This window comes from Colobus angolensis, unplaced genomic scaffold (genome assembly GCF_000951035.1).
Source record: "Colobus angolensis palliatus isolate OR3802 unplaced genomic scaffold, Cang.pa_1.0 Scaffold431, whole genome shotgun sequence".
NCBI classification, from domain to species: Eukaryota; Metazoa; Chordata; class Mammalia; order Primates; family Cercopithecidae; genus Colobus; species Colobus angolensis.
This window is the reverse complement of record NW_012117722.1, coordinates 1,849,914-1,859,785: the sequence shown is the minus strand read 5'-3', so window position 1 is coordinate 1,859,785 and position 9,872 is coordinate 1,849,914.

Sequence of the window (9,872 nt, the reverse complement as noted above, 5' to 3'; positions counted from 1 at the left end):
ATACACCACCACGCCCAGCTAATTTTGTATTTTTAGTAGAGAAAGGGTTTTTCCACATTGGTTGGGCTGGTCTCGAACTCCTGACCTCAGGTGATCTGCCTGCCTCGGCCTCCCGAAGTGTTGGGATTACAGGCGTGAGCCACTGCGCCCAGCTTAATTTGTCTTTTTAATGGATGAGTAATATTTCATTGCATAAATATATCATTATTTGTTTATCCATTCTCTTGTTTATGAACATTTGTTTCCAGGTTTTGACTACTGTGACTAAAGCTATTGTGAACATTCTTACGTAAGTCTTTTTATGAATATATTTTTTTCATTTCTTGGAGTGGAATTGCTAGGTCACAGGAGAAGTATATGTTTAACTTTTTTTTTTTTTTTTTTTTTGAGACGGAGTCTCGCTCTGTCGCCCGGGCTGGAGTGCTGTGGCCTCTTCTCAGCTCACTGCAAGCTCCGCCTCCCAGGTTGACGCCATTCTCCTGCCTCAGCCTCCCGAGTAGCTGGGACTACAGACGCCCGCCACCTCGCCCGGCTAGTTTTTTGTATTTTTTAGTAGAGACGGGGTTTCACCGTGTTAGCCAGGATGGTCTCGATCTCCTGACCTCGTGATCCGCCCATCTCGGCCTCCCAAAGTGCTGGGATTACAGGCTTGAGCCACCGCGCCCGGCCCGTATATGTTTAACTTTAACTGACCAAGTGGTTATAACATTTTATGCTCCCAACAACAATGAGAATACTAGTTGCCTCACTACCTACTTACTATTTGATATTGTCAATCATTTTATTTGAGTCATTCTAGTAGGTATAAAATGGCATTTCATTATCGTTTTTAATTGTACAATTCCCTAATTACTAATGATGTCTCAGGAGCTTACTGGTTCTTCATGTATCTTTTTGAGCTATCTCTTTAAGTCTTTTGCTATTTTAATGGATTATCTTTTCATTATTGACTTGCAGGTGCTCCTTATATATTCTCTAAATAAGTCCTTTGTATTTATCACAAATTACAAATATTTTCTCCAAATCTGTAGCCTGCCTTTTTCTCAATGGTGTCTTTTGAAGAGCAGAAATTTTAAATTTTAATAAAGTCTGATTTCAATTTTTTCTTTTATGGTCAGTGCATCTTGTGTTCTAAAAAAAACTCTTCCTATCCTAAGGTGGCAACGAATACGCAATTTTTTTTTTTTTTTTTTTTTTTTTTTTTTTTTTTTTTGAGACGGAGTCTCGCTCTGTCGCCCAGGCTGGAGTGCAGTGGCCGGATCATCTCAGCTCACTGCAAGCTCCGCCTCCCGGGTTGACGCCATTCTCCTGCCTCAGCCTCCCGAGTAGCTGGGACTACAGGCGCCCGCCACCTCGCCCGGCTAGTTTTTTGTATTTTTTAGTAGAGACGGGGTTTCACCGTGTTAGCCAGGATGGTCTTGATCTCCCAACCTCGTGATCCGCCCGTCTCGGCCTCCCAAAGTGCTGGGATTACAGGCTTGAGCCACCGCGCCCGGCCGAATACGCAATATTTTTAAACAATTTAAAATAAACCTATGCCTATTTCCTTTCCCTCTTTCTCCTAAAATGATCCTACTTTTAGTTTGGAATTACTGAGATGATATACACTATTTTGGTAAGAAGGTCAAGAGTGAAAATGGTGGAAAATGTCATGTGTAAAATGTTTCATTCCAGCAAAGTTACCAAATCTTAAAGGCCTAGAAGAAAGGCAAAGAGTTCCTTTAAAGACTAGAAAAAGAAGGTAACTTTTTAAAGAGCATGCTGTCTTACTCCATTTGAGCATCTATGACAAACTACCTTAGACTCGGTGGCCTGTAAAGAGCAAAAATTTACTGCTCACAGTTCTAGAGGCTGGGAAGACGAAGATCAAAGCACTCGTAGATTTGGCATCTAGTGAGGACCCATTCCCTGGTTCATAGATCAGGCCTTCTTGTTGCATCCTCAGCTGGTGGAAGGGGCCAACAAGCTCCCTTGGGCCTCTTTTATTTTTATATTTATTATTATTATTTTTTGAGACAGAGTCTCACTCTCATTGCCTAGGCTGGAGTGCAATGGTATGATCTCAGCTCACTGCAACCTCCACTTCCTTGGTTCAAGTGATTTTCCTGCCTCAGCCTCCCAAGTAGCTGGGATTACAGGTGCTCGCCACCATGCCCAGCTAATGTTTGTATTTTTAGTAGAGACAGGGTTTCACCATTTTGGCCAGGCTGGTGTCGAACTCCTGACCTCAGGTGTTCCACCCACCTGAGCCTCCCAAAGTGCTGGGATTATAGGAGTGAGTCACTGCGCCCAGCGTTGGGCCTCTTTTAGAAGGGCACTAATACCATTAATTAGGACTCTGTCCAGATGACTTAATCACCTTCAAAGGCCCCACATCTTAATACTATCAGATTGGGGGTTATGTTCCAACATGAAAATTTGGGAGGACAGAAGCATTCAGACCATAGCACATTTCCCTCTACTTTCATCAAATGGTGCATGGCGCACTATCAATAATGTTGGTGCTCTATATAAATCTGTTCTATGACTTTTAAAATTTAACAAGCAAAAGAGAAATGCATTGGACGACTTATGGGTGGTAGTCAAAGAATCTGAAGGAAAGCTAAAAAGTTAGTCTTCAGAAAAAACAGGAGCTAGAGTAGCTGTGAAGATCAAGAGAGCAGGATGAAATAGACAAACTGACGGCTACAGGGATGAATGATCTCCAGCTGTTTCTGTCTTTGGGTTAATCCCCTCAAGCTCAACTTGCAAGAGGAAAGTATCTGAATGGCCTAATTTAATCACTGTATGGCCTAATTTGGTTACATGCCTAGTACAGAGACCTTGGTTGACAGTCATTCCTTCAAAACTGCATTCAATAGGGAAGGGGGATTGGGGCAGTGCTGCTAGAAGAAGGGAGGAGGGACTGTGGGCAGACAAAAACAATCGATGCTTATTATACCCTTAAAAAGCTAGAACATATATCTTCCAACTTGTGTTCATGTCTTTTGTCTTAAGTAGGATGAAATCGCTTATTCACTTATCTTTGCGTCTTCCCTCAAATAACCAGGCTTAAGTTAAATTACTGCCAAGGTCAGATTTGTGAAAGCCGAGTCTACCTGATTAAATTTCATCCCAGATCAGTTTTGTTGTTACTGTTTTAGATCTTGAAGTTGACAGTGTATTTCTGATTACTTCGAATTTATCTTTCAAAATTGAGATGCAGAAACTCTGTGAAATCTAAACTTAAGTGAGAAAAAGGCAAAAACATGAAATAAAATATAACTTGACCAGGACTGGAAGTGAACTGGGAGTGACATAAATAGGATTTTTGTGCATTAGGGTCCCTATTTTTTTAAAAAAAGTCACTTAAGTCTCAGTGGCTTACATCTGTAATCCCAGCACTTTAGGAAGTCAAGGTGGGAGGATCCCTTGAAACCAAGAGTTTGAGACAAGCCTGAGCAACATAGTGAGACCCCCATCTCCATAAAATTTTTTTTTTTTAAATTAGCTGAGTGCAGTGGTATGTGCCTATAGCCTAGCTACCCAGGAGGCTGAGGCAGGAGGATTCCTTGAGTCCAGGAGTTTGAGGCTGCAGTGAGTTAATGATGGTACCTCTGCACTCCATCCTGAGTGACAGAGCAAGACCCTATTTCTAATTAAAAAAAAAAATGCTTAAAAAGTTATGTTTCTTCAATCTGCTTATCGAAGTTGAATATTCTTACATGTGAGCACCTATATTGAACTTCATTTGTTCATTCATTCAGCAAATGTTTATTAAGGGCTTGCCATGTGCATTAGTGGTATAGGCTCTGGAGATCTCTAAGGTGACAGTGAAGGAAGCTGATCCTCACTGTAAAATATGGACAATAAACTACTTTAGGAGTGAGGGATCAGGCTATGACTGTTTTATTTACTAAGTTTTATCCCTAGTACCTATCACAGTGCTCGAAACATGGAAATAACTAAAAGATATATTGCTGTTGTTGTTGGTTTTTGAGACAGAGTCTCGCTCCGTTGCCCAGGCTGGAGTGCAGTGGTGCGATCTCGGCTCACTGCAAGCTCCGCCTCCCGGGTTCACAGCATTCTCCTGCTTCAGCCTCCCAAGTAGCTGGGACTACAGGCGCCCACCACCACATTTGGCTAATTTATTTTTCACTTTTTTCGTAGAGATGGGGTTTCACCCTGTGAGCCAGGATGGTCTCAATCTTCTGACCTTGTGATCCACCCTCCTCAGCCTCCCAAAGTGCTGGGATTACAGGCATGAGCCACCATGCCTGGCCAAAAATATGTTGTTGAATGGATGACTAGATGAATCGGGGGAGCCGTCAACCTTCCTGTCAAAAGACTGGTGGGGGCCAGCCATGATGGCTCATGCCTATCTTCCCAGCACTTTGGGAGGCCAAGGCGGGTGAATCACCTGAGGTCAGGAGTTTGAGACCAGCACGGCCAACTTGGTGAAACCCCGTCTCTACTAAAAAATATAGAAACTATCCTGGTACGGTGGTGCGCACCTGTAATCCCAGCTGCTGGAAGGCTGAGGCAGGACAATTGCTTGAACCCGGGAGGTAGAGATTGCAGTGAGCCAAGATCATGTCACTGCACTCCATCCTGGGTGACAAGAGTGAAACTCTGTTTCAAAAAACAAACAAACAAACGACTGGTGGGGTCCCAGCACTTTGGGAGGCCGAGGCAGGCGGATCACGAGGTCAGGAGATTGAGACCATCCTGGCTGACATAGTGAAACCACGTCTCTACTAAAAATACAAAAAAAAAAAAAAAATTAGCCGGGCGTGGTGGCGAGTGCCTGTAGTCCCAGCTACTCAGGAGGCTGAGGCAGGAGAATGGCGTGAACCCAGGAGGCGGAGGTTGCAGTGAGCCGAGATCGTGCCACTGCACTCCAGCCTGGGTGACAGAGCAAGACTCTGTCTCAAAAAAAAGAAAAAGGGCAGGTTCAGGAAAATTTTCTGAGTTGTTTAATTCTGCTTCAACAAAATGCTTCAAAGAATGGTTAGAGTTCCCATAGCCAAACTTGAGGCCTAGATACCCCTCTAATGGTCCCATCAGGTATCATTCAAATACATGTGTAAGTTGGTTTTCCTGTCTCCCCCGCAGGACTGCAGGGATTGAATATGTTCTTCTAACTCCTTGTATCAGGCTTTTTTTTATGTGTGACTGGGGATACTGGTTGCCCATATGACCACTCAAAAAATTTCAGTGTCTCTGTACTGGAGGGTAAAAAGTTGAGAAATTGGGATTTTGGAAAGTATATTTTCCTGGTAATGGGAGATTGTGTATTCTTATATAATAGGTACTTGTTTAATAATGTACATTTGGAAATAACTTGCTTCTGAAGGAAGGTGGGGAAGAATTGTGTGGAAGTTGCAAATTTTCAACAGAGACCTCACTCTCCCCACACTGACGAGAGTTCCTTGGTATCTGACCATAAATTAAAAGAGTGCACCAGTTGGGCTGTGTTTTTAGGAAGCACAAACACACTAAGGTTACCTGATATATATTTTTTTAAGACGGAGTCTCGCTCTGTTGCCAGGCTGGAGTGCAGTAGTGCTATCTTGGCTCACCGCGATCCCCACCTCCTGCATTCAAGTGATTCTCCTGCCTCAGCCTCCTGAGTAGCTGGGATTACTGGCGCCCGCCAGCATGCCCAGCTAATTTTTGTATTTTTAGTAGAGATGGGGTTTCACCAGGTTGGCCAGGATGGTCTTGATCTCTTGACCTCATGATCCACCCCCCTTGGCCTCCTAAAGTGCTGGCATTACAGGCGTGAGCCACTGCGCCCGGCCGCCTGATGTAACTTTGAAAGGCAAAGCAAACAAAAATCTAGGGTCTTTCCTGGGTTTCCTCTTTTTGTGGGTGTGTATATGTTTATCTATCTCCATAATAAATGTTCCTCTTTCCTCAATACATGTGTGTTCCTCTTGACTCAATACACTTTTGGTCTCTCTTTAACTCTTGTTATTTTGTTATTGATTGGTCTAACTTGTTCTACTCTGTTTTCCATCCCAAAGGATAGCATAGCTTATAAAAAACCAGGGCCTCAGTGCCAACAAGACATAATCTTGAAAGCCAGTTTTGCTACTTAATATCTAGGCTTTCAACCAAGATACTTGGTTGATAACCAAGATATCGATAACTTTAAACCAAGTACTTAACATCTCTGGGCCACAGTTTCTGTGCTGTTCAGTGATAGTTTGGTTTCTCCTTCTAGGTAAATGGTAGGATTGCACTTCTGGTTCCCTTGATATTAGGAGGGTTCATGGGTTTGCTTTGGCCAATGGCTTAAAAGTGGAAGTGGATATGTATTATTCCTGGGGAGAGGCCTTTAAGAGTCATCTTCTTGACTTTACCCTGAAAAGTGATAGAGACTTTATCAGCCTGGTACCAGAGTGACGACCACATAGGGTAGAATCCCTACCAGCTCAATGCTCATGTAGCATGACCAAGAAGAAACTTCTATTGTCTGAAGCCATTATGATTTTGAAGTTATTTGTTATCTCAGCATGAAATACCACATCCTGGCTGATGTTTCCTGATGTGAAAAATAGTATAATAAAATTGATTTTATTATTCCACAGTGGGAGATTGAAAAACACTGGTTCTTATTACTATTACCCTCATCCTCCCAGCTGTCTATACCTACTGCTCTTATCAGATATTCCACCTACACCCACATATTTTGTTCATTCTTGTCCATTTCACCTGACCTAAATTTTTTCCTTCATTTTCCTACTCCATCACTTTCCCTCTTTACTTATATCTTCTGTTAAATCCTGGTTCCATTGTAGTCAAACTTCCTAAACCTGTTTCTCATCTTTTCCTCTGACCAAAAACAAATAATTAGAGTCAAAGTGACCTAATCTCTCTAAGAATCGGCAAAAACAGACCTTCAACTTTATTCCCCATCCAGCAAGCATCCATAGACACATTGACATCCAGGACTTCATCAGGACAAGGTACTACACCCTTCTGAGTGGTGTCACTAAGGCCCTTCTCTTTATTTAGCTGTCAGCATCCTTTGCCTAACCACACCACATCACCTCTGGCCTCAAAGAAACCTATAATCACTGGTTGCTCCTACTTCACTTCTCACATTTTGGACACTTTCCTTACTTTACACTCAATAGTTTACTCTAGTACCGCTTACTATCCTTGTACCTTTTTTCTTTCTCCCTTCTAACCGTCCCCATCCCTCCCTCAATATTTCATGGAACCCTCCAGACAATCACAGGCTCTGGAAGCCCCATCAGATGATTTATCTTCTCTTGTTGTTGGGCTATGAAAGAAAACAATGAACTGTGCAGACCCATGACCACATGCTGTATGTACTGTCTAAAATGGAAATAATTGACTTTTCTGGAATAGTTGGCATTGGTTGGTGTTCACCCTTACTTCTTGGAAACCTTTCCTTCCCTGGCTTCTGGTTCTCTGCTCTTTTCAATGGTTCACCTTTCTCTCTCCACTCCTCATTTAATAGGCAATCCCCAGAATTTTGTCTTTGGGTCTCTTCTCTCCTTTGTCTACATGCTTTCTCTGGGGGAATGTCATCCATTTTTATAGCTTGTATGATCCTTTAAATGCAAATAATTCCCAAATAACTTTTACCAGCAGTAACATCTCTCCAGAGTTCTATAAGTCAATATACAATGTCTCATTAGACACATGAAGCTGGATGTCCTAGGCACATCTTAAACTTAACATGTCCCCAAGCAAATGCTGCTTCTCCCCTGACCCCAAAACTGGACTATCTCTTTTATTCTTTCTTGTTTTTTCAGTGTCCTCTTTTTACTGTTTTGCAGAAGAATGCCCAATATACAACATGATTGCAAATATTTGGTCATGCAAAAGAGGGGATAGTGCTCAAATACAATGGGAGACATGATTTTTTAAAAAATAAATATTTACCGTGCATGGTGGCTCACATCTGTAATCCCAGCACTTTGGGAGGCTGAGGCTGGTGGATTGCGTGAGGTCAGGAGTTCGAGACCTGCCTGATCAACATAGTGAAACCCTGTCTCTACTAAAAATACAAAAAATTAGCTGGGTGTGTTGGCAGGTGCCTGTAATCCCAGCTACTAGGAAGGCTGAGGCAGAAGAATTGCTTGAACCTGGGAGGCAGAGGTGGTAGTAAGCCAAGATCATGCCATTGCACTCCAGCGTGGGCAATAAGAGTGAAACTCTATCTCAAAGATAAATAAATAAATAAATAAATACAAAATAAATATTTAAACACAATTTGGATTCTATAAGTGCCTGGACTGCAAGTCTGTTTGAAGGAGCTGCCTTGTTTGTGGACCCATGGTGATGTCATAATTACTGCTGGTAATAAATGCATGGATTCAGGGTGCCAATGGTTGAATGTGATCATGGTGAACCCCTTTTCTAAAGCCTTCTCTAGCCCTCTACAGATGTGCTATGGCCAGGACAAAGACAATGAAATTTCTCAAAGGTCAGTGGTCCATAACAGTTAAGTATGCTACATGATTCTCTTGGTTTCCATTTCTAGTGAGGAAACACACTTACTCTTCTTCAATTCCACATACAGGACTGGCCTAAAAGCTCCTCCCAGATCTCTGAGAACATTAGACCATGCACTCTTGAAGAAGGCTTTCCCCTTTCGTCTTTAAAAATCTTCCTTCAGCAGTTGAGGGTTCCCATGTGCAGTATGTTGGCTCCTTTGTGTCTGCAGAGGACCCAAGGTGTAGAAGGCCATTTTGGCCACACCACCGCAGTCTGGGCAATCATCTGGCTTACCATGATGTGGTAGTCTTGGAGTCAGGGAGCATGCCTCAGGCCTTCAGGCAGCCCAGAAAAGGATGATGCCCTGCACAGAGATGCTGAAGCCCTGGTACAGGCCCCAGATCTCATCAGACTTAGTTATCTTCACCAGACAGTCTCCCAGGTATTTGAACTTGAATCCCAGCTCTGTGTACGATTTCCCAACATTGACCACCAGACGGATTCTGGCAAAATTCACCGAGTACACAAAACAGAGACAGGTGGGCCTGGCCACCTTGTTGGAGGCCAGATTGTGGGCAAAACAGCTCTAGAACTGCGTGTGTTCATCCATACTCCCAGGAATAGCTGTGTCTGCTTATCCTCGAATGCGACGTTGAGGGCTTGCTTAAGGAAGTAGTTCACAATTCCTGTGCACTGCTGTCAACTGTCATCTGCTTTCTGGCGCCTTGCATCTGCTACAGCAGCTTCACCTGCTCAATCAGGGCCACAATTATCTTGGTGATGGCAGCAGCAATGCCACCAGCCAGACGGTCCTTGGCAAAGGAGATGGCCTGTTGTGTCATGGTTGCAGAGCAGGAAGCTGAGCACATGGAGAACTGAGAGGATTAGTGCTGCTGGCTCAGCCCTGTCACTGCTGGACCGAGAGGCCTACTCCTTCTGTTCTTGATCTGCGTTAATGGCATCACCATTTACCTGTCTCCCAACTTAGGAAGCCTGATGTTATTCTCACCTTCTTTCTCTTACCCTCCATATACAGTCAGCTGCCAAATCTTGCTGCTTCTAATTTTAAAACATCATTTGATTCTGTCTCTCCCAAACCCTATGCAACTTGCTTAAAATAGGCCTTCATCATATCTTCTTTGGACTATTATTGAGACAGTCTTGTAATCTGTTCCCCTGATAAGTTTTTCCCCACCATGTTCTCCATACTACCGCTGTATGGAGAGTTACTGAGAAGAAAGCTTATGAAGTCATTTTTTCATGTAAAAGCTTCTATTGGTTCTATAAACCCATAAGGTTCAAACTCTGTTGCTTTGCTACAAAGCTCTTAACCCTCTGTTGTCAATCTACCTCTCCATCTTGTTTCCTTTCCTAACTTCACATTCTCCAAACACATTCAAGGTTTCTTGGGCCTC